Source organism: Poeciliopsis prolifica, unplaced genomic scaffold (assembly GCF_027474105.1).
Source record: "Poeciliopsis prolifica strain line A6 unplaced genomic scaffold, Auburn_PproV2 SCAFFOLD001, whole genome shotgun sequence".
NCBI lineage: Eukaryota > Metazoa > Chordata > Actinopteri > Cyprinodontiformes > Poeciliidae > Poeciliopsis > Poeciliopsis prolifica.
The window spans coordinates 12,893,357-12,917,814 of NW_026562376.1; the positions used below are offsets into that span (position 1 = coordinate 12,893,357).

Sequence of the window (24,458 nt, forward strand, 5' to 3'; positions counted from 1 at the left end):
TCCTGGATCAAGTAACCCTTGAAAACCTACGGTACTTATTCAAAATCATCCAGATTAAAAAAAGATAAATCCCAGCAGACTTCTCTGATTTTTTTTTAACCTTATCATATAGAACAGATGTTGGAAGAGAAAGCAAACAAACTGTGTTTTGAAACTGTGTGTATTTGTGATGCCCAAGTTCCTTCATTCAGGCACGACTGCCAGCTTCACACTCATCTTCTCATTTCAGACGAGCAGATCTTTCCAGCAGACAGCAGAGTCACAGCCAGCCTCCTGGACAGGCAGCACCACAGACTGCCAACCAAACCCGTCAACAACTGTGTCTAGAACTCTATGGGTGTTTGGTTAGAAGTATAATGAAATATGAGGTAGCGTCAGTTTGACAATGTGACAAACACATACGATAACAAATGAATGAATTACTGCAGAATTACCAGTGTGGGAACCACATTGCAACTGTATGTCATCTTCGGTGATCCCAGATGACATTTCATGCAGGGTTGGAGTCATTGCTAACCCCATTGTTCACTGCAACTATAAGAGCTTTTGTTTTTCGATACTCTGCAAGCTCGTCAGATAATGTTGTACTAGAGATATATTCTTTTTTTGTACTTCTTTATTTATTTTTACTACAATTTAAAAATCTAGAATCAAATATCAACGATAATGTGGGTAAATGCCCTGTCTAAAGCAGTCTTAATCATTGCTGTCATCTTTGTAGATTTGCCTGAATTCCAACATACTGGAGGGTTTTTCAACATGCGTCTTCTGTTAAAGTTCATGTCACGCCATATCGACCCGGATCCAGCTACGAATTCCATTACTGGACTTTTGACACTCCTGAAACTAAAATTTTTTGGGACATCAGAGGCAGACTTGACACTGTTGGTTTGGATAGCCTTTTTATTGAATTAAGTAAAATAATAATTTATTAACTGCTTTTGTATATTTTCTGAGACTACCTTCGCCCTTTAAAGGAAAACCTAAATGAATATGTGAGGGACTTTTGCACAAAAACCTCATATTTATTCAATGTTCTGTCTTCTAAGCTGAAAACTGATAATAATTTGTTTTGGAACATAAGTCCATACTGAAACTAGATTAAATAGTATTGCGTGGCCCCTTCAAATGTACCTTACATGTTCTCCCCTGCTCAACTCATTAGGAAATGTATCTTTCTGAGTTCTTTGGCAGCACATCAACTCTGGCTGAGGCGAGCAAAGCTGCACGTGTCTATCAGCTTTCTCTAATGCTAATAAATCTCACAACAGAAGCTGAAGGTTATTAAAGTCATATTCAACTTTCCGACTACATTTTTGCCTCAACATGTCCACCACAAAGTTGTTAATATGGAATAGCAAATTTGAGATGGATTTCAAACAGAGATTTTTCAACATGATTAAAGCTGACTGGTTCATTCACTGCTTGAACTGAACAAGAAGAGGGTATTGAAGTTTATATCCCAAATTTGTAAGAGTTTACAACAACAAGGCTACAATCAGAGCTGTGTTAGCCTATCTGCAGTGGAGTGTTTTATCTGTGCTCTACTTGAACACAGTGAACAGCAGTGCTATTTTAGGGGCTAATCTGCCTTAATTTTTAATATCAGCAGTTGAATTCCCTGTGATTAATTGTCCATCTGTTTTCGGAATAGGTCAAACACTACCTGTCAAAAAGTTGGGCATCATCTCACAGAGCAAAAGGGTAGCAAGTTGAGATTGCTTTGCAAGTTTGTTTAATCGTGGATCCAAAAAAGTATCCATGATTAAATTATAATCAGTAAAGATGGATTCTGGCATTTACATTCTTGTTTCCTTGAGATAAAGGGAAGCAATAAAGTTTGCAATGCACTTTTTAAAGAAGTATGCATACTGTGAGAAGTTCAATGGCATAGGGTTATTTCTTTGCACAGAAGCAGCAACAATTTTTTCACATACATTTCATAAGACTTTCTGTTCATCACTGGCCATGTTAAGTCAGTGAGTTGATCAGTAGGAATGGAATAATAGTGGTGACTTTAAAAACGAGTTGGAGCACAAAACCTGTGTAAGAAAGAAATTGAAAATGTAAGTGTAAACATCAGCTATTTATGTGGCACTCACCCAGAAGGCCTGTTCAGGGCAGTTTCTGGGCATGAGGTCAATCTTCCTCTGGATTTCAACAGCTGATCTTTTAGACGGTGTGTTGTAACACCATTCACTACATTTTGTTGCAGGTATAAAATTACCAACTAAGAGGTGGTCACACTTTTTTACATTTCCAAAAAGATGGATTCATCTGTTCCCCTCCCCACATCTGTCTGAAGCCATGCATGATGTAGAGATCTCGAGTTTCTACTTTCCGATATTTCTGACTTTACTCTACCAGTTTCCTGATCTGAATAGCTCAGTGTGAGCTCACCCCTTGTGTCATAATTGGCAGAGTAGCCAGGGATCATGGTTTATGTTGTGGCAGCTATAGAGTCAGACCAGTATCCCGTGCAGCCAGTCACATGCTCAGCATATGCCAGGTTTATGGTGTGTCTGCCTGTGTGGCAACATCTTTAAATGGCTCTCACATTGTATGTGCGAAACATTCCTGTGTTACACTCTGGGTTTCTGCAAGTCCAGAATCTGATGTGTCATTTAGCAGTCTGCAAACAATAATTAAAAAGATAAAAATACTGGAATGGTTTCCATAGCATCTTTTAAAATTTGGGATTCATTGTATTTGTCACATTGCCACAGCAACTACGTTCTCCTTTGTATATTTTCTCCATTGCTTCAAAGCTTGAAGATCAGTTAATCTCTGACCGTTAACTAAATTGTGGAAAACAACTTCACCGTTTGCTGTGAAGAAACAAAGGTCCACCACAAACATGCTGGGTTCAACTCGAAAAATAAATGAGTCACGTCAGGCTCCTACAAAAAAACAGGTTCATAGGTTGTGGAAAAGATTCTAACTGCAGTTTTCGAGCAAAGCTGCACGTTAAACAAGTACCATCGAAATCCAAATGAAACAATTCAAGAACTTCTTAATTTTTGTTCTTTATTTATTCATTTATTTTGAGGATTCATTATGTACTACATTGTCTGCGTTCAAGAATATGTTAGAAATCTGACCTGAATCTATGCTAAACAGTGTTGTTCGTTTCAGCTTTAGACAGTAAGCACAACAGTGATTGCAAAAACAACAATCACCATTTCAGCAGCTGTTGGAGAGAAACGACAAAGGTATTCCATAATTAGGTACTATGTTAGTATCTAACTTGAAGAAAAAAGTTGTTTTGCAAAAGCAGCTGTTTTACCATTGTATAAAACTAAAGTGTCTTTTTTTTGGTTTCTTTTTAGCCCTGAGTAAAAAGAAAGGGTTAGGGTTGGACTTTTTGTGGTACAACAAAAGTCCAACTATTTTAGATGTTTTAATAATATACTGAAGCTCATATCCACCCCCACAAAAACAAAAAACAAAAACCTTAATTAGATGCAGTTAAAGGAACCAGTTCTTCCATGGTTTAATTGAATAAATCTCCTTTCACTGTATTTTTAGTGTCTTAAGTTATTACTTTTATTTGAAGGGGATTTGAGGGCACTTTTGTATTTAAGAAGGAACATCTGTATTTCAGTTACCGTAACTTGATGATTAAAGGACCAAACCCATCTGACCATTTAGAGTGCCGTGATTTGGTCAGGTGTTACTTGTGCAGACAGGCGGCAACATAACGTGGAAAACGATAGTCAGATGGGTTATTCTGGATCCTATCCCTAATTAAAAACGAAGGGATGAAGACTTACTTTTACCACAACCACCAGATGTATTCCTACATACTGTTGCAGTTACACCAGAACAATGCCAACACAATCAAAGCCTAACATCTGTTCCAGTTAGTGAGTTGGCCACTGCCAGAAACATGTTTAAAATCGGAATAGCATAAAAGCAATGAAGTAAAGAGAAATACAGGAAACGAGTGGCGTGAAAAATGAAAAACAAGACAGTCTGACTTTCCATTGATATTCAGTGTTTTCTGTGGCACCCCATGCAATTTTCCACGTGGTTAGGCTCCCACAGTCATGTGCTGCAGCCCAGAGCTTTGAGGTCTGGATACTTTCTCCTGATATTCGGAGGTGCTAATTCCCAAGGATGGAGGTAAAATTAATAAAAACAGAATGGAAAAACAGCCCCAAAACTGACCAGAATTCAAATATTTATAAAGTAGAGAGTGCATCTGAGGGTGAGTGTGTAGTAGAGGATTTACTCTGTACTTTTGAAGGTTTCTACTGATGCATTCCAGTTATTTGAGAGCTATTCCACTAGTTAAGTTTTGTACTTAACATTTGTACAGTACTAACAAATAATTTTTTAAGAAAAATAAATGTGGTTTCACTCAACATGAGCAGCTGCGCAAAAAGGCATCAAGCATTGAAAAAACACCAGAAAACTGAATTCAACTATATATATATATATATATATATATATATATATAATATATATATATATATATATATGTATATATATATATATTATATATATATAATACATATATATATATATATATATATATATATATATATATATATATATATATATATATATATATATATATATATATTAAATCGGAATAGCATAAAAGCAATGAAGTAAAGAGAAATACAGGAAACGAGTGGCGTGAAAAATGAAAAACAAGACAGCTCTGGGCTGCAGCACATGACTGTGGGAGCCTAACCACGTGGAAAATTGCATGGGGTGCCACAGAAAACACTGAAGGGTTCCATCCCAAATCCAGCACCCTGAGACTGTACACGAGCCGCAAGGAAGGAGGCAGAGGACTAGTGAGTGTGAGAACCACTGTCCAGGACGAAACAACTAAGATCCATAAATACATCAGGGACAAAGCCTCAACAGACAATGTGCTCAGTGAATGTCTCAGACAACAGGGAACGGAGGTTGAGGTGCCAGAGATACCATCATGGGAGGACAAGCCCCTACATGGGATGTACCACCAGCAATAACCCAAGTGGCTGATATCAGTAAATCCTACCAATGGCTGGAAAAAGCTGGACTCAAGGACAGCACAGAGGCCCTCATCCTGGCCGCCCAGGAACAGGCCCTAAACACCAGAGCAATAGAGGCCCAGATCTACCACACCAGACAAGACCCAAGGTGTAGGTTGTGCAAGGAGGCCCCTGAGACAATCCAGCACATCACAGCAGGGTGCAAGATACTGGCAGGGAAAGCGTACATGGAGCGACATAACCAAGTGGCAGGCATAGTGTACAGAAACATCTGTGCAGAATATGGACTGGAAACCCCAAGATCAAAGTGGGAAACACCCCCAAAGGTGGTGGAGAACGCCAGAGCTAAGATCCTGTGGGACTTCCAGATCCAGACAGACAAAATGGTAATGGCGAACCAACCAGACATTGTCGTAGTGGATAAACATCAGAGGAAAGCCGTTGTGGTTGATGTAGCAATACCAAGTGATTGCAACATCAGGAAAAAGGAGCACGAGAAACTGGAGAAATACCAGGGCCTCAGGGAAGAACTGGAGAGGGCCTGGAAGGTGAAGACCACAGTGGTGCCTGTGGTCATCGGGGCCCTCGGGGCAGTAACCCCCAAACTGGATCAATGGCTACAACAGATCCCAGGAACAACATCAGACATCTCAGTCCAGAAATGTGCAGTCCTTGGCACAGCCAAGATACTGCGCAGAACCCTCAAGCTCCCAGGCCTCTGGTAGAGGACCCAAGCTCAGAGGATAAGAACCACCGCGGTGGGTGAGAAGGGAATTTTTTTTTTTTTTTTATATATATATATATATATAAAAGTATAAAAAAGTAAAAAAAAAAAAAAAAAATATATATATATATATATATAAATCACAGGCACATGAAGGAGACTATTAAAGCCAGTGAAATGTTCCTGTAGTGTCACCCTCTTTGTCTTCCCCATCACCTCCTTCATAAATCTAATCCATCTGTTGTCGATAGACGTAATGACTGGCAAGGAGAGTGGAAAGAGCGCATACAAACATAGAGATCTGCAAAGTCTGGTAAATAATTTGCCTCAACCAAGAGATGTGGTTCAGTCTCGTTGCATGATTTCAAGTGACTGAAAGCCCAACTTTTTCTCTTTGTCTGTGTCCCTGTTTTGGAAAAATACTTTCATCTGAAAAGATCTCTGTGTTTCTCAGAACACATCGTTGGCAAATTTAAAAGGTAGCCAAACAAACCATCTGATGTTTCTTGCTGAATACAAATGGATGATGGAAAAGGCAATAGAATCTTTTGAGGCTGTGACTTAGAAATCCCACATGATTACAAAACTGAAATGAAAAGCAAAGGAGAAGAAACACTTTCTGCGTCAGAAAATACATGGCCGTCACAATAAATTTTAAAAAGATGTAGAAAATTCTTTTAAAAACTTGATCCACTTTCAGCTCTTGTGGCAACTTTCCTGACAATGGGTTATTGCTTGGAAATCAACCTTCCAAAATAGTTGCAGCAGTTCTCATGACTTCAGCTTTGAGTAGCTTTTGTAACCAGATTTAGGCCCTGATTTGCCAAGTTTGTACAGCACACACTTTTCATTTCAAATGCTGTTTCCATTTGTTGTGCTTGCAGTGACATTACCTTACTCATAAAGCAAGTAGCACTATTTATTTTCCAGGGGTAGAGCACAAACGTTCAAAGGGAGCTTACGTTTTTAAGACATTTGAAAGAAAGAATGTTGTTTTTTACATGACAAACTTCAAGTTACTACTCTTACAGTGAATTGGATGCATCCAGGCATTCTCAATACATACTGGCTGCATTTTGGCTCTGAAAAGCTGTTTTTGTTGTGATTGCACATCTGTTTAACTGAACAAACTGAAGAAAACTCAATTGATAACAAATTTCTTCACTGCTATTTTATGGGTTGACAGGTGACATGTTTCTCAGAACTAGAAATCTTGAGTCAGGCCATCTCTTTCCAAGAATCAGGACCCTTCCTGGTCTCAGACCAACTGATGCATCTCATAAACAGATGTAATTTATTTTTACTATCTTTATAAACTTGTGGTTAGACTTCAGTCTGTTGGAATGTTTTATAACCATAAGGCTTATAATGTGAATAATCACAACAGGTTTTGTCAACTTTTTAGATTGGGGGAAAAAATGCAAACATTACAAGGACTCACCAGTTGCAGGAGAGTGCTTCCAAGACATCATGTTTCAGATAGCATCAAATTTATCCTCTGATTAACCACATGACACTAGCGGTTCTCATTTCTAAAGCTTGAGTCTCATTTCTAAACGGAGCCTGCTCAAGGTTTTGATTTATAAAATGCAATCTTGGCATGATCCCTCATGCCAACTCTGATCCATTCATGTTATACACTCTTGGTTTGGAAACAGTCAAATAGTGACTCAGATGGTGAGGTGAGGAATTGAAGCCACCGGGCATCATGATTCCCCCAGACCTTTAATTACATCTCAAACTTTAACAGTATACTGATTTCAAGCATTCAAAATTCAGTTGTATGTATGCTTGCACTGCTGAGTCATAACTCTAACCTTTCAAGTTTACAAAGAAGGCCTCTAAAGCAGCCTCAGTCCTAAACCAAAGTTTGCACAATAATTCAGTGCATTTCTCACTATCACATTCCTCTCCACAATGATCTCCAGGGTGGAACATACTGTGGCTTTGCATATAAATTTTGACAAGGTGTGAAGCATTCACATTGATTTCTGGAAACATAGAAGTTTGTGATATTTTCCAATAATGCCTTGCAGCTGATACATTGCCACTGCTGGAAAAGGCTGCAGAAATCAGGACGGAATGTGTTTTCAGGGATCACGAGATCTTTTGGCTCATGATGACGACTGGTTTAAAAGCCCATTTAGAGTTCCTAGAGCATTGCTCTTAGATCTTTGTGCTGAACTGGGTCCAGTGTTGGAGAGACCGAGCCAGAGGAACTGCACCAACCCTGTCCAATTACAAGTGTTAACCACTCTGAGTTACCTGGTAACCAGCATTCCTTCCTGCAAGAATTAGCAGAAGGAAATGTGATTGATTTAATCAACAATTAATTACTGTGGAGCATGCCATCAGCCTCCTAAAATGTTGGTAGACATGTATAAACTTTATTTTACGCCAATGTAGCTACCAAAAATAATGTTTTCAGCTCCCCACCTGTGTAACTTTCTGCCTGAAATGCATTTTTTTCTCTCCTCCTCCCTGTGTTTATTATTGTTAATCATGAAACAAAATTGGTCAGCTGGCTTATTAAATAAACACTAACATTAAGGAAGTGTTTTGCATCAACCATTTATGATTGAATGCGGGAATGCCGAAGGCAGAACTTGATGTAGGTCAATGTTTGCAAACTTTATAAAGTTTTACTTTATAAAGTAAAACTTTGTGCTGTAAAATGTATTGTTTTATAAATCTGAATATATTTGTGTTGTATGTAGAATTTTATAATGAATCCTACACAATCCTTTATGAACGAGACGCTCGATCTTTAAGCATTGGGCTGTTTTTACCCTTAGTACTCCCAACAAAACAACATATTTTAAGTGTTGGTAAGCTGTAACAGCTGAGAGATATTTACTTGGGAAGTCTGAAGTGCAAATCTTCTTTGCAGGGCCTAAGAGAATTAAACTGATACACATACTGTACTTAGATTTGGTTGCATTTTGTGGGACTTTTTCAACTGTTCGGTGAATCACTAGTGTTTACAGATATGTATTCTCAGAGTGCACTCCAGGACACACAGTTACTGTAGAACATCTGGCTGTGAACACACTACCAGGTGCCTGGTTTGGAAACAGCAGAATTCTGAAGTGTAAGATGTGTGCAATCAGGTGTTTTAAAACAAAGAAACCCTAAAATATAACAAAGACAAAATCAATGTAAGCAGAGAAGGGCAATAGTGTAGTATTTTTTTTTTTTTTTTGCTTGAGAAGAATAATCTGATTCTTTTTCTGCCTGCTCCTTTCTGAGGCAAGGCTGTTAGGACAGTCAGTAATTTTCTGTCCCCAGGGTGTCATGCTAAGAAGCAAGCACAAGATTTTTTTTTTCCCCTTCTACTTCAAAGGAAAGCTCAGGTGAGCTGTGCTGAAGCCATGGCTCTAGGTAATGTAGGGATGATATGTGTGTTTGTCAGGGTTATGTCGAGTGCACATCTCAGAAATTATAGCTGCAATGCACAAAACATGATACAACAAGCCGCAGCAGAAGAGACGGATCTGATGGACTAAATGACTTAAACAGCATAAAAAAACAGAGCATTGAAATAGCATACAGTGGGTTGCAATGCTATGCATAATCCTTAAACTTTTCATTACCACCACAAACAAAGATACTTCATTGGAAAAAGTCTGAATACTTTTGCAAGCCACTGCAGTATAAAGTCATTTGAAAATCCATTGAATAAAAGGAGTGAGTAAAGAGGCCTTAACTCGCTTCTCTACTCCTGGTGGCCACACTGTTGATCAAGGCATCTGTCATCCACTGTGAGCAGCTTATGTAGCCAGGTCATGCTCTCTTCCTTCAAAGGTTCTCTCTTCTTTGTTATCACTTATTATAAGTCCCTGCTTTCCACAGGAGGGCCTGTTCTCATGTGCCCAGTAGCCTCTGCTGACCACCACCATCCATCTGCAAACCCTCCAAGTCGCAGGCCTTTCAGCACCCTCATAAAGGTCCAGGATCTACTGCTTCAAAGTTTCTGTAACTGAGTCTCTTTTGGAAGGGGGCTGGGCAGATTAAGGGACTTTCACTGGTCAAAACTTAAAATAAAACTCTGAAAACTCATTCATCTGCAATTCCTTGTAAAAGTTATACCCTTGGAACTTCACATGTTTGTCATTTTACAGCTGCAAACTGGGATACTGGGGTCCTCTGCAATAGATGTGTTCTTTGCAATTGCAGAAAATGTCTAACAGTTGTGCTCATCTAGAGACTGAAAGGTTGGACTGGATGAAGAGTGTCTGTAAACATCAACATAAGGAATTTGTCATGTCACAAATTCTAAATTGCTTAAGGGTCTGGTTTTTAACCAGACCCTTCAGCCTTGCTAGCTATTTGGGTCAAAAGTACCCAATAAGAGCCAGCATGATTGACATTAGTGATGTCAATCAAGCTCATGTTCCTACTGTTCATACTCTCCCTGCTTTGCTACAGCTTCATCCCAATATCAGAGCCTGCTACCAATACTCAGGCTAAGCAACATGGTCGCAGATGACTGCAGAAAAACAGTCGTCCTGAAACGGTAAATCATTATGCAAATCACAGCATGCAGGCGCTGTACAGTGAGCAGCACCTACATGAGCTGGAGTGATGCACTTCTGCAGATCGCAATAGTATGACTGGGATGACGGAGGAGCTGTCTTGAACCACACTGTCACAACATACTGACAGATTTGACAAATATATGGATAACATCTTCTTTTATAAAAGTTCTGCACTGCAGGTTTAAGGCAAATATGCTTAATATTTTTTATAGGAAGTTCCTGTCCTTTAGTAAAACCAATTCTTTGAGATAAACGTGACAGGTCTCCAAATTGCCACTGAGAGGAATAAACTAAGATGAAAATGGTGCTTTGGAAAATTTGTTCTTGTAACTTGATAACTTGGGTCAGGATTGGAGGGGGTGTGCAGTCATCTGGAAGCTCCGTTTACCTTTTTCTTCTGTTTTTATGTGCACGTCCCCACACACGTGTGCGTGAGTGTTGCTTCTGAGTGAGACCCAATGCCTTCCATATGTGCATGGGAAAATCAACCAAGTCGTTTTGTTTTGATGGGACCAGATAGATCACTCATATGCTCGCTGCAGAAAGCAGTGCTGACACCATGCTGTGCCACAAAGCCCAATATTAACAAGACTAGGCAGCAACAGAGGCCACATTTTGGATATGTCATTCTTACTTTTTCTTTATTATTCTTTCTTTATTAACATTGACCAATTGCAAACAGCTGTATATGTAATAGTTTAGCCCGATATATGGTAGGCTGTGCTAACACCAGCTGGCTTTTCTTTGATCAGTTGAAAATAACCCACACTGAGAAGATATGTTTGGTTCCTTGTTGATTGTAAAATTTCAAAATATAACAAAGTTCTCCAAAGGAATGTTGGTCAAACTCATATGGAAATTTCAGACACACAGTGGAAAAATGGTTGCTTATGTTCGGAATAAAAATCCCTTTGTGTTTTCATTGCTCACTGCTTTTCAACATTGTCAGTGTTTATGACCTCTAAATCTTTTGTTTTATTCCATTAGTTTTTTTACCATTTTTTTTTCCCCCTGAGGAAGTAAAAATGTACTGGCGGTTTAGCTGACAAGGTCCATGTCAGCTAAACAAATTTGACCTATTTCATTTACTCAACATAAGCTCCCTATCAGCACGATCCTCTATGAACTCTCCATCATATTATCTGGTCAGAGATGTTAATTAGCCAGCATACAGACTCCAGCAACTACTAGTTTGGAGACTGATGTTTTTAATTCTGAATATACCTTGATACAAATTAGTATCCCATGTCTCTTTTGGACTGAGGATTTCACAATAAGCATGTTTTAGAATGTTGTAAATAAAATAGGAAACATTCAATAGGACTAAAAATACGAGAAAAAAATCAACAACATAAGAAGTGGTTATATAATTGGTTTACATTTGTAAACCAAATTACAAACGGTATGGTTGTGGCTACAAAAGAGGAAGGAGAGCTGTCCTCAATTCATTAGTTAGTGAATAGAAGCAGGGCAAAACATTTTGCTTCTTGAGTAACTGATTCATTAGCTGGGTCAGACTAAACAAACTGCAGCAATTTTGTAAATGTTGTGCTTTCCACATTAGGTTTTTCATTTTGTTGTCATCATATTCAAAATGTTCTGATTCACAGCAAATCTTAAAACTCATGCACTTTATCCTTTCCTGTTTGAACTCACAAACACACAAACGCACACACCTCACTCTCCCCAAAATCCTCCCAGAGCGGAAACAGTAGTGAGCGCTTTGCTGTGGCTACGGGATCCTGGCCTGTGTGATGTGAAAGTTAAACGTCTACCATTTCGGAAAATAAACACAGTGGGATTGTCCCTGAGCAACACACACTTGCCAGCAGACAGACTCATAATATTTCCCCCCAATCTGATGACAGCGGGGGGAGTTTTTCTTAGCGATAACAGGAATGTTTTCACACCCTTTGGCCACGTACAGTGTTATCACTGCGGTCATTTCATACAGAGAAACCTGAAAATGGCTTACTTAAGGCAAGATCACCCACTGGAGACAATGACTGACAATCTGTTGGTCGAGCCGAAAGTTTCATTTAATGACTTTTGTGGAAATTTGTCTTGAAATCTCTTTTATTTTCTTTTAGATCAGGCTCATAACCCCTTGTTTTTTTTTTGTTTAGGTCATTTAATGTTCCCATGAACTGCACAGCTCTTTGAGAAGAACTGGTTTAGCATTTGACACAATAGATTCATGAGCTTACATGTGTTACACAGACGGCTTCAAACCACATATGCACTACAACTATACAGTGACTGAAATAAATATTTGAAAAGAGTTTTACTAAATTTCCTTGGACATCACTTAGTGCAGTAGGAAGTTGATTCTGACATGAACTCTGACATTCACAGATTGGCTATGCTTCCAAATGGTGCTCATATTACAATCATTCACTGAAATTCCTATCTTCCACTCCTATGCGTAAGCTCATCTTTTTTATTTTCTCCACCATTATGGGCAGGCAAAAGAGCTGGCCATGCATGTCAAGGGAGAGCATGGATGAGCAAAAAGCCCACTGCAACAATACAGGGAAGACCACATCTGTTTCAGTGTGACTGTTAGGGAATGAGACAAACATTAATTTCTATTAATTTGGAACTTCATGTGACATTTTACCTTATACTAGGGGAGGAAGCTCATGGTCATTTGGCAGAAGAAGGTGATGATATAAGCTGCTAATTCAGACCCCAGTCTTAAAGGAAGGGTCTGAAGAGAACTGAAGTCTTGAACTGCCAAGAAATCCAAAATTTATACAGAATTGTTGAAGATCGGGTAAGGCTGGAATCCTTCCGAAAACGTCTACGTATGTGAAAAAAAACTCTGCTTGCCAACAAAACTTTCCACTAAGCAAATCATGTTTTTCTGGGAAGCTACATAATTATTTAATTACCAAAAATATTTTTTCAACTGTATAATGTTATTCTGTCTATCCTTATTTAAAATTTTGTAAAATTATACTTCTCTGGTCTGTATACAAATAAAAACGGGAAAACTCAGCAAAGGATCAAATGATTATTCCATCCAGTTTTTTTTCTCAGTCCATAGAGAAGTTCATTGTCATCCTAAAAAGGAAATGGATATTCAAGCTTGCAGATGCTGTTTGAGAATGAGCCAGCAGTGACAGTGAGTTTCCGATCAAACAAAGCTCTGTGCTCACCCCAGGCATTCAGGAAGATGTAAATATGCAACGAAGACCCCTCAGTTTCAACTGGCTTCCTGCACTTTCTACAAGCTCCTGTCCTAGCAGGTTTCTAGCAGGTGAGAGGGTGGTGTTAGCACACCTGTCTGAATTCATTATGCTTAGCCTAGCAGAGAAAGAAAACCCTTAACTCTTTATTTGTCAAGGGGAGAATAATGGCCACCTACTACTGGTAGACTAGTACAGTCTGGTTCCAGACTAATGATGAGCGGCTTGGACAACTAGAACCAGAGTACATGAAATATACCTGAATACAAACCAAACTCAAAACTTCAAAGCAACTAACACTAAAGTAAAAATAAAAATAAAAATAATGAAAAGTACAAACTTCTGATATCTGTTAAGTATTGTCAGCAAAATACTGAAAGGAACAAAACAGTTCAAGGAAAGATAACTGTGTTAATGCTTTCCCAGGTGTGGAAAACATTTCTACATTTAAGCAGTCAAAAGGATTCTTGGAATAGGTGTCCACATTCCACAGATGGCAGAATGATCAGAAAATGATGGTGACATGCTCCTACAGCCACATCACTGGTTTGGAAATTATATTTGCACAAAAAAACAAGGCAGGAAGGTGGAGGTGTTGGTGATTAGTCGAGTTTTGGTCATCATTTGTAGGACTTTAAATTATTCCTTCTCTTAATTTTTACTAGAAGACTTTAGTACAGCATTTGATTTGACTTCTTCAATTCAGTTTAAGCAAGGAGAGATCTACTTTTATTTAAAAACAAACCAGGCATTTTTGTTAACTTTTGCAGACTACACATTTGCACAGACTCCTGATCACTCAAAATGCTTTATTTTTTACTTATCTGCTACTGAACAACATCAACTCAAATATTTTTGTCATGTTTTTATCTGTTGGTTGAATAGCAGAGATCATAGGATTTGATTATCCTATGATGGGCTAGTGACCTGTCCATGATACACCCGATCTTTCAGCTAAGGATTGAGGCACTAGTTACCATGCCAGACCCTGCTATATCAGACAAGGTTAGGCAATGGATGAATTTGATATACAAAATACAAATCTAGCAAAAGACAGGTGTGTTAGATGCTTTTAGGGCTGCTGCTGTGGAGGCTCTGCCATTTTTAGTTTTCAGCCTTTTACTTGTACTGCAGGTTTTGGTCACATGACTTTAGAAAATTACCACGACATGAAAATGTAAACGCTCAGAGATACATGCTTTTAGCTGATATTAGAAAAACTCCAGATATCTTTTTTGTTGAGTAGTAAATGCCATGTCATAAGGTATGCCTCTAGTATGAAGGCAGGAAAGGTGGGAGAAAAAGAGAAGAAAAAATCTGTTCCCATTTAATTTTATATTCAATATGAGTACACTTTCAATTTGCTGTTTTTATTCTCCTCCATGAGCACTGGAGCAGACTATGACTAATGCTGTAATATGTGACTTTAAGTGCTTTAAAACAAGTATCAGATATCTTACTAATAACCACAGCATCATAATGACACAAAAATGAGTTCAGTTGCTGCAAATCATCCAGTGTGTGAGCACTCGCAATGATGGCAGCTAAAGAACACGGTCGAGGAATAAAATGCATGGTCTGAGATGAAGGAGAAGAATTTGCCACATTTCATTAAACCTACATAGAGTTGAGCAGGTCTGATGAAGTCATGCATTTGAGCACCATTTTGGTTTAATTTAAGAGACTTTCACTTTAGTACACAAGTCATCAATCATGTGGCAACTCAGGCTGCCTGGAGACAAGACGCGGAAACAACCGCATACACTAACATCCTGAACCGCATGCAGACTCTCAAAGGCTCAACTGCACATTTTAGCACAACAGGAGCACTGTACATTCATCCATTCTCTATTCATGTCCTCCAGAGAGCCTTTTCTTTTTTCTTAATGCATACATCTGCAAGGCAACCTTCCATAATCAGTCAAGCCAAATGGCTTCAAACAAAAGAAGCATTAAAGCCTATTCACTCGCTTTCTGGCTTAAACAACCAAAACAATTTGCTGGGAAATTAAAAACCTCCCAGATCAAAATAACTAGTGATGCCTGACGTCAAATAGTGAAATCTGAGAATGAAACAAAGCCTGGATGGCAGGTAGAAACCAAAATACACAAATAGGAAAATGGAAGTAAAAGAGGAAAACATAAATTAAAATGTAAAGTACTAAATTTCCAAAAGATAAAATCTCTGTGTTATAACATATTGAAGATATACACAAAAAACTGAGAATGCTTAGCCATTTAACAGAGCTGGATTGATAAATTAGGTTGTGTGATCAAGCTTGGAAGAAGAAACAAGGCATATGAAATTACATTTTGCTGTCACTGTTTATCCAAAAGTGATCTCTTGTGAGTTTCTGTCAATGTTATGAACTGCCCAGGTTCATGACACGGACACAAATCTACAGCACACAGATCCACATCTACACAGAGCAACAACAAAACAAGCCCACTTGACAGAAGCTCACTCCCTTCTCTCTTATTCTTTATGCTCTGCAATCTTTTCCTATACACTATAAAGTTTGAGATCCAGGTTAAGAATAAGTACCTGAAACACTCTTTTGCAGCTCTGTCTTAAAGAAATACAGATGCAATGCTTCATTCCCAGTCCTCTTATTGCATTCTACAGAACACTTTAATTTCTCTTTTTGCCAACATTCAGATATTACTCATGACAATTGAGGAAAACACATTTTAACTTTTCTCTTTTCTCCTGCGGTTCATTTTTCCTCTGGCATACATTTATGACATGTTCTCATCAACTCATCTGAGTTTGGGGTTTTATTCCAGGCATTATTTGGGCTTCGAAAGCTTAGTTAGATGCTCCCATGTGCAAACACGTTTTCAGTTTACATGGTTACGCATCAAAACAGATGTTGAAAAAGTGGCAGGAGTAGCAGCAGAACTTTTCAGCAGTACAGCATCCAAATCAGAATGAGCAAACATTATGTTTCACTGAAGAAATCCTAGCTGCAATGGTTCTCGTGTTTCTATTTCTACCATGAAACACATGTTGTGTCTAACATTAAAAGAAAAACAAAATAAAAATAAATAAATAAATAAATAAAATACATAAACTGAGTTTTTGGAGGTTTCAGTTCATCTATTAGCCAAAACTGAGATCTATTTTGTTACGAAACAATCCCATTTGTGCATTCCTTCCTTTATTTTGCACCTGTAGACAAACAATTGCAAATTCAACTAAACCATTATATAAAGAGACTTGATTCTCTTGTTAGAAAAATTCTTTAATATTTTAAAGAATAGGAGTATTTTGGGTCCTTTAAAGCCCCGTCATCAGTCACTCTAAGCAGCCTCCCTGTCTCAAGGAAATACCTCCTTAAAGCAATTCATAATCACAAATATGGCTAGATATGAAATACTATTTAATGGCTTTTTCTATATTATTCTGGTTAGTAGTGTTAAAAACTGAAAAAACTAAATATAATTAAAATACAATACAGCGTAGCTGCAGAACCATAAACATTTGGGCATAGTGATATCCATTCATAATCTAACGTTATATTTCCTTTTCACATCTGAAAAATTGGGTCATGCAGAGGTTAAAAAGAAATTCCTTTATGTGAATCCTTGCGGGATTCTTCTGAAAATTAGGAAATGCCATCAAGCTTTGGCTGCATCAAAGTACTGGCAGCCAATCATGACTATTGTGCCCAAAGGTCAGGCTGGTTAACTGCATGTCTTGAATGACTATGTCAATTGTCGCAACACGAGATATCCAAGCTCCACATTATGGCTGGAATGTTTTACAGGATTGTATTTTAAAATTACTTGAATTTTGTATTGTTAAAAAAAAAGGATTGCAATGGAGCTCTGATTGGCAGGGATCTTTTTTTTTCTGTGGCTTTCAGAATCTTGTTTACTGAAAGTAATTGTTGAGTTCAACTCTATTGTACAGGCAAGAGAAAAAAAAAAGGAAAACACTGGGGTGGTTTTGAAAAATGTTCATGTGGGAATAGACCTTCTGAAAATGGTTGTGAAGTGTGTAGAAAGAAAGCAAGATAACTGCAGGCTTTAATAATATCACAACACACCAGAAAGCAGAAGTCTTTTGGGTCCTTTAAAGCCCCGTCATCAGTCATTCTAAGCAGTCTGTCTGTCTCAAGGAAATGCCTCCTTAAAGCAATTCATTTCGATACATCTAGTGGACCTGTCCGTGTAATGAAGCAGCCATTCTGCTGCCAGTACTGGACAGTCTTCATGATCATTTCCTTCCGTAAAATTCCCAGAAGGACTGCAGCTCTTCATTTCTAATATTACCTTAGAGTATAAAGTCAGAGTGAAGATAAATCCTGTATATCACTGAGGTCTCTGGTGAAACAGAACAAATTCAGCAGCCTCTACTGTGATGTGGAATCTCTACAATGGTGCCCAAAGAGCTTTCAGCATGAGCTGGAAGATATCCCAGAAACATCAAGAAGAAGCTTTGCATTACAACCACAGAAGAATATATTTTAGAGCGAGCTCTGTTCTTTAGCGGTTGTATCAAAGTGTTGGCTAGATTTGTGGCAGCTATTGAAAACGAAATTCTGTTCTTCAAACAAGCAGTTCTGTATTGCATCAGCTCCTGGCAATGATCTCTGTATATAATACAATCTCCCATCTCACCACTATTGTTTTCAATGTAAGTGAACTATGTCTAAAGCGAGGTGTAAGTGTAGGTTATTGTTCAGGCCAATAACCATCATCATCTTCTTCCACTGTGGCCCATGTACACTTGGCCTCGTTTCTTCTGTCTGGTTTACTTCTTATTCGAGGTAAAGCAGCTTTTACATAACTTAGCACCCTCATGTACTCTTCAGCAGTTGTGTACTCTGTACTAATAATTGGAACAAACTGATGCAATTGGGCAAATATTCTGTCTCTGTGGATCTAAGGTTTGGCAGTTCCTTGTTTTTAATAGTACTTAGAAGAACTTGAGGAAAAAGGAGCAGATCCAAGAAATTTTATGGTAGTAATTGGGTGCTAATAAAGCTCCTTGATTGTTGCTGTAGTAAACCTTTCCATAAATGTCACATAGAAGAATGATATACATCTGTACACAAGCGCCACACCTCCAGTCTGCAGCCCTCCCACTTCCTAAAAGGCTCTTGGGAGTCTGGATTAGTTTGAAATACCCTCATCAGCCACTTCGTTAGTTACACCTTGCTTTTACTGAGTTGGTCTCCCTTTTGCCATCAAAAATACATCCATTGTTCATGGCAAAGATTCAACCATGAGATGGAAACCTTGCCCACAGATTCTGGTAGATGTTGACATGTTGCTGCAGATTTTTGAGCTATAGACAGAAGTCTGGTGACAGTTAAGGCCACTGAAGCACAAGGAACTCATTGGCAAGCCTGAGATAATTTGAGCTTTGAAATATGGTGTGTTATTCTCCTGAAAGTAGCCGGGACATGGGCAGATTTGACAGTGGTCAGTAACAATTCACCGGTCGGCAGTGACATTTAGCCAATGTTCAACTGATACATAAAGGCCTAAAGAATGCTAAGAAAGCTCAATTGTAAGCATGAGCCATTGACATAAACTTTGGGTCCATGCTACTAAGTTTAAAATGACAAAATGTGTCTACATTAGTATCAGATCCATTTGCTAAATGATCACATTTGGACTCTTCTAGAACTGTGGTTGGAAAAAACAAAAACAGATTCTAAGGGCTGCAAATGGTCTCTAAACTTTGAAAACCGTTGGCAACAATATGAATATTGCAGTTTAAATTGAGACTCGCCAGCACAGTCAACATTGTGCTAATCTGTTTTTGTTCAAATTTGATGCACTTGTGTCCAGTGTAACCTCATTTTTCTGTTCTCAGGCAACAGGAATGACATTTAGTGTGCTCTTCTGCTTCTGTAGACCACCTGTTCCAAGGATTGATGAGTTGTACAAAAAGAGACTGTGTTATATGTCACATACACAACTTTTTCAGTTGTGTATGTTCTGGTATGGTTCTGGTGATAATCCCTATAGATCAGCATTTTCTGAAATATTGAGATCAGCCTATCTGACACAAACAATAATGTCATGTTCAAAGTCCCTTAAATCCTTTTTTCTTCATTCTGAAGATGGATTGACCTTCACAAAGATTTTCTCAACATCTCCAGATGCTTAAATCCATTGAGAAGCTACTATGAGATTGAATGATTTGCAACTGAAAAAGGGTTCCCAGTAGTTTGTTTTTTTAACTTAATGATAAATGCTAGGAGAGGTAGGTTGCTTTAAAATAAATGCATATGTTCAATTCTTGACTATGGTCCTGCTTAGACATGCCTATATCTATCATGTATCAGTGCTATAACATCAGTGTTTCTGGATAGGAGTAACAGTTTCCAGAGATAAAATAAGCTAAACAAGGGGTGCATAGGTATGCCAGAAAGAAATAAAAAAGGAGGCCAGAAGGTTTGGTTTAATGCACACTTACAAAATTAGTTCCATGCTGACTCAAAATTTTACAGTTTCTAATTTCTAGATTAAATTGCATGAGACATGAATATAAAGTTGTTGCTCTTATAAAACCCAGACTGAGAGAGCTGAGAAGTCTGGAAAATGAGTCAAATATAATGTTGGAGGTTGATAGCAAAAGGCTCATATTCTACACAGAGATGAGATGAGGCAGAGGGGGAGACAGGCTGCGGGAAACTGCAGGGATTTGGGGTTGGAAAAAAGAAAACTAATTTGGATAAGTCATATATAAAACAAAAGAGTCTTTGTGAAATTATCCAAAAAGCTCTTAGCCGAATTCCTTAACTCTCAACTAGTGTCTTTGTTGACTCTTGAAAACACAACTGCAGATCAGTAAAACTACTGAAGCCACAGCCAGGGCTTTAGTAGGGATGTGGATCAGGGACAGATTTGGGGATGTGGGATGCGACAGTGATGCTAGGGTGGCAACAGGCCAGAGGTTGACACCCGACTCTTCATGCCACAAAGAATGAAGCCGGTCTGGCACAGCGGCTCTGAAGTATTCAGCACTCCCCCCTGACTAACCATCATCAATGTGGTAGCAATCAGCTGTGGGTAAAAAGATGTTGATGGAAAAAGAATACCGACAGCCACTTGAATCATCTACCTCCCCACATGAGGCGCCCCGATGTTCCCATTCATACCTCGCAGAGAGTCAGAAGAGATTGTACATTTGAAGAGATGAACAAACTAACATGACTGTTTGGGGTAGAGCAACAGAGACAGACATGCCAGTGGTCAAGGCGGCTGGCGAAGGACAAGACGCCACAGCTTCCCTCTGTTTCCCTTCCTTTACCCCAGGACAGATGAACATTCTCCTCTGCTACCAGAGAACATATAAACAGTGTTATCCTTTCTTCTGATTACCCCTTAAAAACCCACAGCACCAAACTGAATCATTCTTCTGATAATTTATGTCTTAATGGATTTACAAGGTAGCTCTGGGTCTGAGGTAGGGAGATTTTGATATCGGAGCATTGGAAGTCCTCAGCCAAGTGAGAAAAGTTTGACTTATAGGCACACTAAATCAACTATTCCCAGCAATAAGATCAAAGATGGTAAAAAACAATCCCGCGCCCACAAACAGACACACTGTCCCAACTCTTAACACAGTCCAAGACACATCTTTGGCAAGAAAGCATCTGCTAAGTCATATCCTCTTCCCACACACAAACACCCACACACGGATTAGCATATTGTGGTACTTCTAAAATATTACCATTGTTTATTACCATTAGCAAAGGTTTCTGTAAAGCTTGCACTGTGAATACTTAAAAAAACAAACTTAAATTAAACAGGTAGAGCTGTTGAACCTCGGTGTTGTTGCTGTTCTCCAGGAGTGTGCGGACACCAGAGGTCTGCTGTTTCTCTCAGCTAAATACCACCGTGCAAAACTCTCACAGGGTCAGCTAACTGCTTTCAAAGCCCGTGTGTTATGATTTTACCACACTGATGTCACCGTTTTAATAGCATAGGTTTTCCTGGACCCACTTTGGTTTGCTTCTCTAATAGCGTTGTCAAATTGAAAACTGGGACAGTTCGTGTTTACTGCTTTTTAGCTGTCTGCAGAATTGGTGAGGCATTTATTGAGATTAAGTTATTCAAACTGTAGCCAAGACTTTTGATTGTGGGCATTAAAACAAGAACAGAAAAAGAGCGGGTGTATGACTGGTTTAAGATTAATTGCAATTGTCAACTATCAACCCCAACAGGACTCATGCACACATCTAAGCTTTAGCCTTTTTATGTGTGAATATAAATCATTATAAGAGCAGCCTTAAACCATGAGCTATATGGAACTATAAAGACAAACTAGATAATTTGTCTATGGTTTGCCTGTCTGCACAGTTTGTTTTGACTAAGAAGTCCTCAATCTCTGTCTCCGTCCATCTTTCTCTTCTTTGGGCTCTTTTTCTTCAGCTCTGACTCATTCTCCGGTACTGGTCCCAAGTCTGGCGTCAGACGAAACATTAAGTCAAAATGTTTTAATTAAAAAGGGAATTGGAGGCTAGTAAATGCTGCCTATTTGTCTCCATGGCCTCAATTCTGCTCAACTTTTAGAGAAATAAGGGTGTGATAGTGCTGCATTGAAGAAAATGTTTCTGTATTACTTTCCTGTTTAAACATCTGATACATTTCAATAAGTTGAAAAAAGGAAGAGATCCATGTTTACATCTGAGACTTGAACATGATGAAACTTGTGTAATTAGACTTGTTCATGTTTCTTGACATTCAAATGAAAGAATAGCAGACTGCCTCGTGGATTGGAAACAGCAACATGGGTACCCTGTCTCCTCTCCTCATGTAAAACACACAGACAGGGCTGGGAATAAGTATGTGCATCTTTGTAGATTTCTTCTATTTCTTCTTTTGTTTTAGAGTCATTATATGATGTTCAATAAATTTTCATTTAAAAAATACAAAATTCAGGAAACCCTTTAAAAAATGTGAATAAATTACAAGATGCAGTTGTCAAATTATGATTTTATTCACAGAGTGGAAGAAGCTATTCACAGATTATTGTTAGATCATTGTTTTACTCTATAACCATTGAGCTTAAAGTCACAAACTGATGTCTAAACATTTTCTGTCAGAATGTTCTTAAAACCAAAATTTATTATTCCATTTTGTGATTTTGTAACACCATCTGAGTCTATGTTTGATTGTTGCCATCAAATTGTGTATCTTTCTGAAAGCCTATATCAGTTTTATTGATGTCTCTTTAGGTTTATTTGCAAATGTATTGTATTAAATTTTATGAATACCTTTAGTTAAAAACAAAGACTATAATCAAGATAAAAACTGAAAAATAAATTTTCCGTAGCAGAGCTGCAGCTTTTTCACGGCTTTTATTGTTCAACCTTTGCTTCTTTGTTACAGCCTCTCTGATAATCACAATCACCAGAGAGGCTTCACAATCCATCACATAAAACTACCTTTACATTATCATACTTTCTAATTGGTGACATTTTTCAAGCTGACAGTTACCAAGATGTGAGCAGGAAAGGGATAGACAGTGAAGACTGTCCTAGCTTAGCTTTGTGCTTTCATGGCTCGCTGGGCCTCCTATTATTTCCCTGATGGTCTCTTAAAAGAAGCTCATCCATCACTCATTGACAGCATCTGTCTCTTTGTAACCTCTCTGGCCTGATATCAAATAATATTTTTAAAAAGTCAAGCCTGTCAGTGTAATGGACAGCTCCTCCCAGGGGGCGGTAGGAAATCAGAGCTTTGAAGCGTGTCACTCAAGCTTTTCTACAGAATATGTTTGTGTGCATGAAGTGGAATCAGAACTCCATATAAAAGCACGACAAGAACAGACACAAGGAAGAAAAGGACATAAATGTCCAAGTGTGACCACATCAGAGACTTACTTTTTGGTGTGCAGGCGTTCTCTCTGTGGAATCAGTGCCAAGGAGTGATGAAAGATCTGGAAAGGAGAGATCCGATAATGAGGAAATGCAGTTGGGAAAGTCCTGAGTAACATGTGGTGCCTACTGTAGGGCCCACACAGATTCAACTTTTGGTGCATCTAATATCCTCACCCTATGTTGCTGCTTGCTTTCTGCCTAATGAAAAAAATATGATGCTGTGCAGCGTCCAGCATTCTGTCTATTATTAATCTCTGGCAAAATATCCAACAATTACATTCAAATGATGCATGAAGTTCTTATGTGTCTTTTGTTCAGCTGAAGTTGTTTTTTTTTCCTTTTAAAAAACTTTTATTTGCTTCAACACTATGAACACTTGTCCAAGTTCTGTTCTGCGTTCTTTCAAAAGTCACTCCATGCATCGGGTTCAGCCAGCCCTATCACCACTTATGTGCTCATTTGTCTGTCTGTGCATATACATTAGAATAGTCTGTTCAAGCTTCTTCTGTGCCCTTTTTTTAGGACCCTGTTTAAACCAGTCAGACATGTTTTCATCTGTACAAAGCTAGCACGCTCCAGGAAATAATGAGACACTGTAGTTTGGTTTGGATTGATTAAGGATTATTCTGTAACACAAACAAACTACTGTTCTGCCAGTCCGCACGTGAAGAGAATTAGACTCTAATGAGCTAGGCAAGTCTGAGTCGAAGGATACAATGAAATGAGGAGGGAATAGGTCCAAAAAGCAGGAGAAAAGCTCTTGCAATAGATGTACAGTCCTAATGTCTGCATAAACACTGAATTGGATGGATTCATATTCATATACAGCTGTTTTTTTGCCTGTTTTTGTTTCTCCACATTGACAAAGGCCACGTCCAAAGTACTATAAACAATTTTAAAACAATTCCAGATCCATGTATGTGACGTGTGTTATATGTTACAATGTTTTGCCATATTCCTGAGTCTAACCATACACTTATGATAGATCACTAAGTAGCGCATAAATGTGAAGTGGGACAAAAATAACACTGTTCTTAAGTTTTTTTGAAATATAAATCTGTGGATTTGTGTGCATTTGTATAGAATTCCCCTGAGTCCAACCTTGGTGTACCAACTTTTGTTGCAGTTTCATCTACAAGTCTTTTTGTAAATGTCAATATCCCTAC

General features: G+C 38.4%; 1 protein-coding gene across 1 annotated transcript in view; it reads right to left on the reverse strand.

Annotated features, from left to right (window-relative positions):
* The window catches only part of LOC129365017 (zinc finger protein 469), a 140,856-nt gene extending 117,533 nt beyond the window's left edge, over nucleotides 1–23,323 (reverse strand). Inside the window, exon 1 of the mRNA XM_055037965.1 lies at nucleotides 23,296–23,323. The gene's annotated coding sequence lies outside the window, so the exon portion shown is untranslated. The remainder of the gene's footprint in view (nucleotides 1–23,295) is intronic.
* Nucleotides 23,324–24,458: the final 1,135 nt, after the last annotated feature.